A 6,000-nucleotide genomic window follows, 5' to 3' on the forward strand; every position below is an offset into this window, starting at 1 on the left:
TTACTCACGAGCAGCTAGTTGAGAATATGTATGAACTTCAAATGACACGACGATACGTCTCGTTTTGCTTATGGATTCAAACCCATGTCATACAGACTAAGCAAAGACTTCGTGACTGACTGAAACTAACAGTCAGTCCTGGCTAGGCATACAGAGACATACCTCGATTTTAGACAGTATCAGTTAGCAAATATCAAATATAAATTACATAACCTAAACATTGTTAACGGACGCGAATTCCTACCCAGCATCTATTGTCCTTGTTCATGAACAACGAAAGATGTTGAATATTGCTTCTTCACAAGTAAATTACTTGAAATGCCGTGAGGTAAAGCTTTGTGTTGGACAGAGTTTCGAACCAAGAACCTAATTGGATTGTCATTGAAGCACAATCAACTGTGACACATAAGATTTTCTCGGCAGTAGCTACATGTTTTAACTGAAATGACGAGACGAAACATAATTTTTTTCTTTCCCAAGCATCCAACCTGGCACCGATGGCTTATATTCTAGAGAAAACCATCGTTAAAAATGGGTTTGCTACACCAGCAGCAACATGTGAGCATGTTGGAACTATACATAATATGAAGAAGAGTTCATTGCTGACTAGGAATCGAGCCTCACGCATATCGCTGTTGACTGCACACAAAGAGACGTCAGCTACTGAATTTTTCTCCACCAGCATCTCGGAATAACATCCTTGAATTTACAATGATTTCGCCAACAGTGCTGTGTCTCACTGGAACTCAAAAACGTCAGATACCGCTAGTGTTGACAACGAATGAAAACACATTAAAAATCAAAATTATTACCCGCCAGCAGATAGATGTTTTCATGCTAGAGCTTAATAATACATAATGAAAGCATTAGTGCCGGGACAGGATTCGAACCCTTCCGCGGGCAATATGTGGAGATGCTGAGAAATCTGCAGTTTTGAACAAACAACAAATTGCAGACGAGCTGTGTTGTCACGAAGGGATCAAATTCCGCGTTAAGGGCGCTCTGAGTTGCATTCCCCGATCAGAACCAATTTTATCGAAATACAGAAGCTTCAATAAGAGATGGAATAAGTGTCCTGTGACACTACATAGAGTTTGTTTCGTCACTAGAAATAAATAACTAGTATAAGAAAGGTTACTGGTGTTAGAGTTACTACATGTCGCCACTCCTCACTTTATTATGGTTCAACCTAACGTCTACTTGGTAGAGAAGGAATACCATGCTTAACATGGATGTCCGACCACAATAGCATTATACCTTCTTCACTTGGCGTAGCCAGAAGAAAACAGAATCTGTCTCTCCTTATCAAATATCATCAGCACAAGTTGGACTCGAACCCAGACCGTAAGCATATGAACCTAGCATCAATCCAAGAGATCACCAAATTCTCTTCTCTGTCACTCCCTTTTCTATAATAACAATGTTGCGCCACACTGGATGAGAATTCTGACACACAGACTCTCTGTAGTTGTTTGCAGCGTGGTCAGTACATTCATTTACTTGGTTGACCGAATCGCCATGAACTAGCTGCCTCGGCTACCTAGATGTCGTAGTAGCTAGTAATGCATTTTACCTCAAGACTATAGTTGCAGTGGAAAATGATGTACTCAGACTGCACTCAAGACTTCCTCCAGAAAGTGACGCAGTCTACAATGTAGCCAGAACGAGCATATTACCGGACATAGAATTCTGATGGCAGCACGATTGTATTGTCCACCTTACAGAATTTTTTTTTTGTTTAAGACTCTATTTACAACACATATTTCACGCTTAACACCGAGAAAAATTAACAAAACAAAATTATTTTATGAGAACAACGTTCGCTACACCGTTCGAAGTGTTCATAGTATTGTATATGTGTGTGTAATGCCCACTCAAGGAAGACAACGATACCTAGTCTAGCTAACGTATTATAAATACGCCTCAGTTTGTGGATGAACTAAGACAGGTTGATATACATTTTGAATCTTTAGCAGTACTGTACCCATTGGCGTGAAACTCGTTTTCTACCAATGATTCCCACAGCTACAGGAACACTACTTTAATACGTCTTACACAAAATACTTACGCAGTGCTATCAAAGGAAAAGATGAACCTGACTCAAACAGTGGGAAGTTTGTTTTACAACTTTCGTACCTGGATAAAGAGCTTTTCCTATTTGAGATATTTGTGAACGTTGCTGCATAAGACGAATTAAGAAGAAACTAAATTCTTTCAGGTACGACAATGTTTAAGGAAATCGTCTTAACGGCACTAAATCGTGGTTTGTGAATCGTTTACTGGCTGTACTCTGCCGCATTTCGCTGGTTGGAAGGCAAAAAGCTTAGTGACGAATTTCACACAAGGAAGTCATTTGAAGTTCACATATATTCTCAACTAGCTGCTCGTGAATAACTTAAATTTTTAATGTCATTTGCCGGCTGATGTGGCCGAGCGGTTCTAGGCGCTACACTCTGGAACCGCGCGACCGCTACGGTCGCAGGTTCGAATCCTGCCTCGGGCATGGCTGTGTGTGATGTCCTTAGGTTAGTTAGGTTTAAGTTGTTCTAAGTTCTAGGGGACTGATGACCTCATCAGTTAGGTCCCATAGAGCTCAGAGCCATTTCTTAATGTCATTTTTGGTTAAATAATAAGTACGGTATATTATTTTGAAGAGTAAATCATGAATACGACGAACTTACTACGTGAATTACCTCTCTGACGTAATAATGAGAGTGGTAACATTTCATGTATGTCATTTATTGTAATAAATGTGAGCTTACAAGCCTGAAGAACCGTCTTATCTGTGATAAGATGTTCCCTGGTATTTGTAGTACCGTGGTATTACTTTATATCTTGAGTTATTGCGATACAGAGCAGTGTTTTCCAGTGGTGACTTGTTGGAACCATTTTCAATAGTCAAACGACTGTACCGAGGGGCGATTAGAGGACTTGTTAGACAGCTGCGGTATGTGGGTTGCATTCGAATCAGGCGAAATGCAGTTCTGGTCGTTCGAATACTTTTGAGCACCACTGTACATGCTATTGAGATTATCAAGTCCATAGGCTTTACAAAAGATCGAGGAGGTTCAATTAGCATGCCTTCAGGACGATATACAGAAGCAACTACAAGAGCTAAATTTGATAGTGACGCAAACTACTCTATTGACAAGCGCAGCTACTTCAGTACACAACAGGAGCTCGATGAAAAACAAGCAACAATTGAACGTATTGATACCACAGCACACATCGCAAATATCAGAACCCTAGTTCTCGGTGATCGTACTCACTTTCGTACAGAATGCGATCATCGACGAGCACATGTGGTTCACAGTGACTGATTCCAGATTTGCACCGGCGGATGAGGATGTGATACTTCGACCTCCATTACAACCATCAAATGGAACGTAAATAACGTCTTAATTAGCGGAGTGCGTAAACCGTTAAGCAAACACATGGGAAGCGCTCAAGGAGGAACACATAAGGGATAGGACACCGTCTGAATACTGGAGATATCTTCGACGGATCGTCAACAAAATGGATTTGCCGCTCTGTCACAGTCCCATTTGACTGGCTCACTTGTCAGTCACGGTAAAAACAGTGGTTCTAATCTACAGATACGGTATCACCCATAATGTGTTGAAGACAGCTGAAGAGTATATGCGGAACTGCTCAGTTGACCTGCAATATCCACGGCAATAATAATAATTAAGGAGGCAGACATAGCACAAGTGGTGGGAGGAATACAGAAAACTCAGCAATCAGATGTCGGTCAACAACTGCAAGAGCTCGCACTGGAAATGACATCTTTACAACAGCAAGTATCACAATTGTAGCAAAATGAAATGAGCGTGCACAGAAAGAATTACGGAAAGAGCGGCTAGGCTGACGCTGGATGTCGACAAGTGCAAATGTGGTTGTAAAACGAGGGTTTGGGGGGGATAGAGCTAAGAGATGTTCGGAGCTATGCATGTACCCAAACAGCAGCAGTGGCTAGGATTAGGCATGGCCGGCAGCAACACTCGAGAAGAGCTCCTATTACAGAGAGGTGTGTTCGATGTTGACTACAGAAGGGTGAGTAATATTAAAAATTTCCTTTCCTCTTCCAGAGAAAAATATTTCAAGCACCTTAAATCAAACTGCTATTACCCAGTGGATTGTGGATTACCACTAGATAACGCAGTGCAGCATGGAGGAGGTCGGCGGGTCTTTGAAGAACAACAATAGCTGCCAAACGTTCCAAAGAAGTTCACGAATATCATTTCTTCAAGCTTCACAAGAACTACAGATACCTCTCGCCACTGTTCGTAATGTCTTCAGAAAGCGTTTGCGTTTGTATTCATTCAAGGTGCAGATACTGCAGGAAATAAAGCCTGATGACAAGCAGTGACGATGTGAATCTGCATGTGAAATGCTTAACCGAATCGACCGGCATCTTGCGTTACTGTCAAGTGTAGTGTTTTCTGACGTGGCCACTTTTCATGTCTCTGGAACTGTGAACACACATAAGGTTCGAATCTGGGCGTCGCAGAATCCACACAGTGTCAGGGCAAAGATACGAGACAGTCCGAAACTGAAAGTTTGGTGTGGCCTTCAGTGTGACAAGATAATTGGGCTATTCTTCTTTGATGAAACAACTGTGACAGGAACGACGTACCTAGACATGCTGGAGATCTTTGTCTTCCCCCAGGTTGCAGATTTGCAACCAAACCTATGGTTTAAGCAAGATGGTGCTCCACCTCAGTGGTTGCTGGATGTTCGGAAGGCTCTAAATGCCACATTTCCAGGACGCTCTATTGGACGAGGTGCGCCCATGAATTGGCCTCCATTTCTCCTTACATCACACCGTTGGATTTTTTTCTATGGGGCTACGTAAAGGGCGGGGTGTTCGCCACTGCAGATCTCCGTACTCGGATTATGGAAGTCATTTTCCTTCGGACATGTTGCAATGAACGTGGATGGAAATTGAAAGCACATTCGACATTCCTTGTGTCACGTAGAAATGATTTCATTGGTTATTGTAATTTTTTGTCAAAACTTGTCTTTAAGTACAACCTATGTTTGTGAAAAATAAAGTTCTTTCATTTAGATTTGTATATGATGCACATTTAAAATAAGGAATTTCGGTTTAGACATCTTTTAATTTCATATTCCATGCTGGATTTCCATTGTTTAAAATATCAATTAGATTTTACTTAAGAAATTTTGTCTCCTTTGAAACTGTCGTTGAGTAAATGGACTTTGTCACAATTGTAATCTTCTGGGGAGAGGTGGGAAGGAAGCCAGAGAGTTGGGTATGAGCAGTGCAGACGGAGCTGCAGACTCGCTTAGCCTGCAGAGCGTCAGCCTCGTGAACTCCTTGTCTAAGCTAGCGGTTAGCGGCAACGTGTTATCAAGACGACGACATCGGTTCCTGTTCCGGCTGGTTTGAGGGTGCCTGGTGTTTTGCCTCCAGGGGAGGTCGTCTTCACCTTACCGAAGTACAGACTAACCAGGCGTCTATTCTCGAACGGCGATGCCGACAGTAATGAATCCCGGCGGTAATATTTCTCGACGAAGACACAGTTGGGCAGTCAGTAGCGATCCTTCTGACGTATTTCATAGAATTTATATTTTTTGAAAATATTAGTCTGAATTAGGACCCGGTGAACATGGAACGGTACAATTTAATGTAATGCTTCGCTGGAGGCCCTACTTCTGTAGAACAAAATACGAAACAGATCCTTTATCGTGATTGTGTTACTCCCTTATTTAATTTTCATGATTTCTGTCCTTCAGATTGTAGCGTTGCTCTTGGGGGGCGAAAAGACAAAAGAATTGTTTTTTTTTAATGTCGAAAAAGGGAATATTTTGGTGAGCCACTTGGCAACGGAATCAGGGATTGATTACACTACAATAATAAGATACGTTGAGCATTAAATAACTTGTTGGATTATTTTGAACAAGAGCAGCAGATTGATTTGTTTGATATCTTTCGGAAGAAACATCATTTCTGTGCATTTTTATAGTCGCGATGTAGTC

Source organism: Schistocerca gregaria, chromosome 3, assembly GCF_023897955.1.
Source record: "Schistocerca gregaria isolate iqSchGreg1 chromosome 3, iqSchGreg1.2, whole genome shotgun sequence".
NCBI classification, from domain to species: domain Eukaryota; kingdom Metazoa; phylum Arthropoda; class Insecta; order Orthoptera; family Acrididae; genus Schistocerca; species Schistocerca gregaria.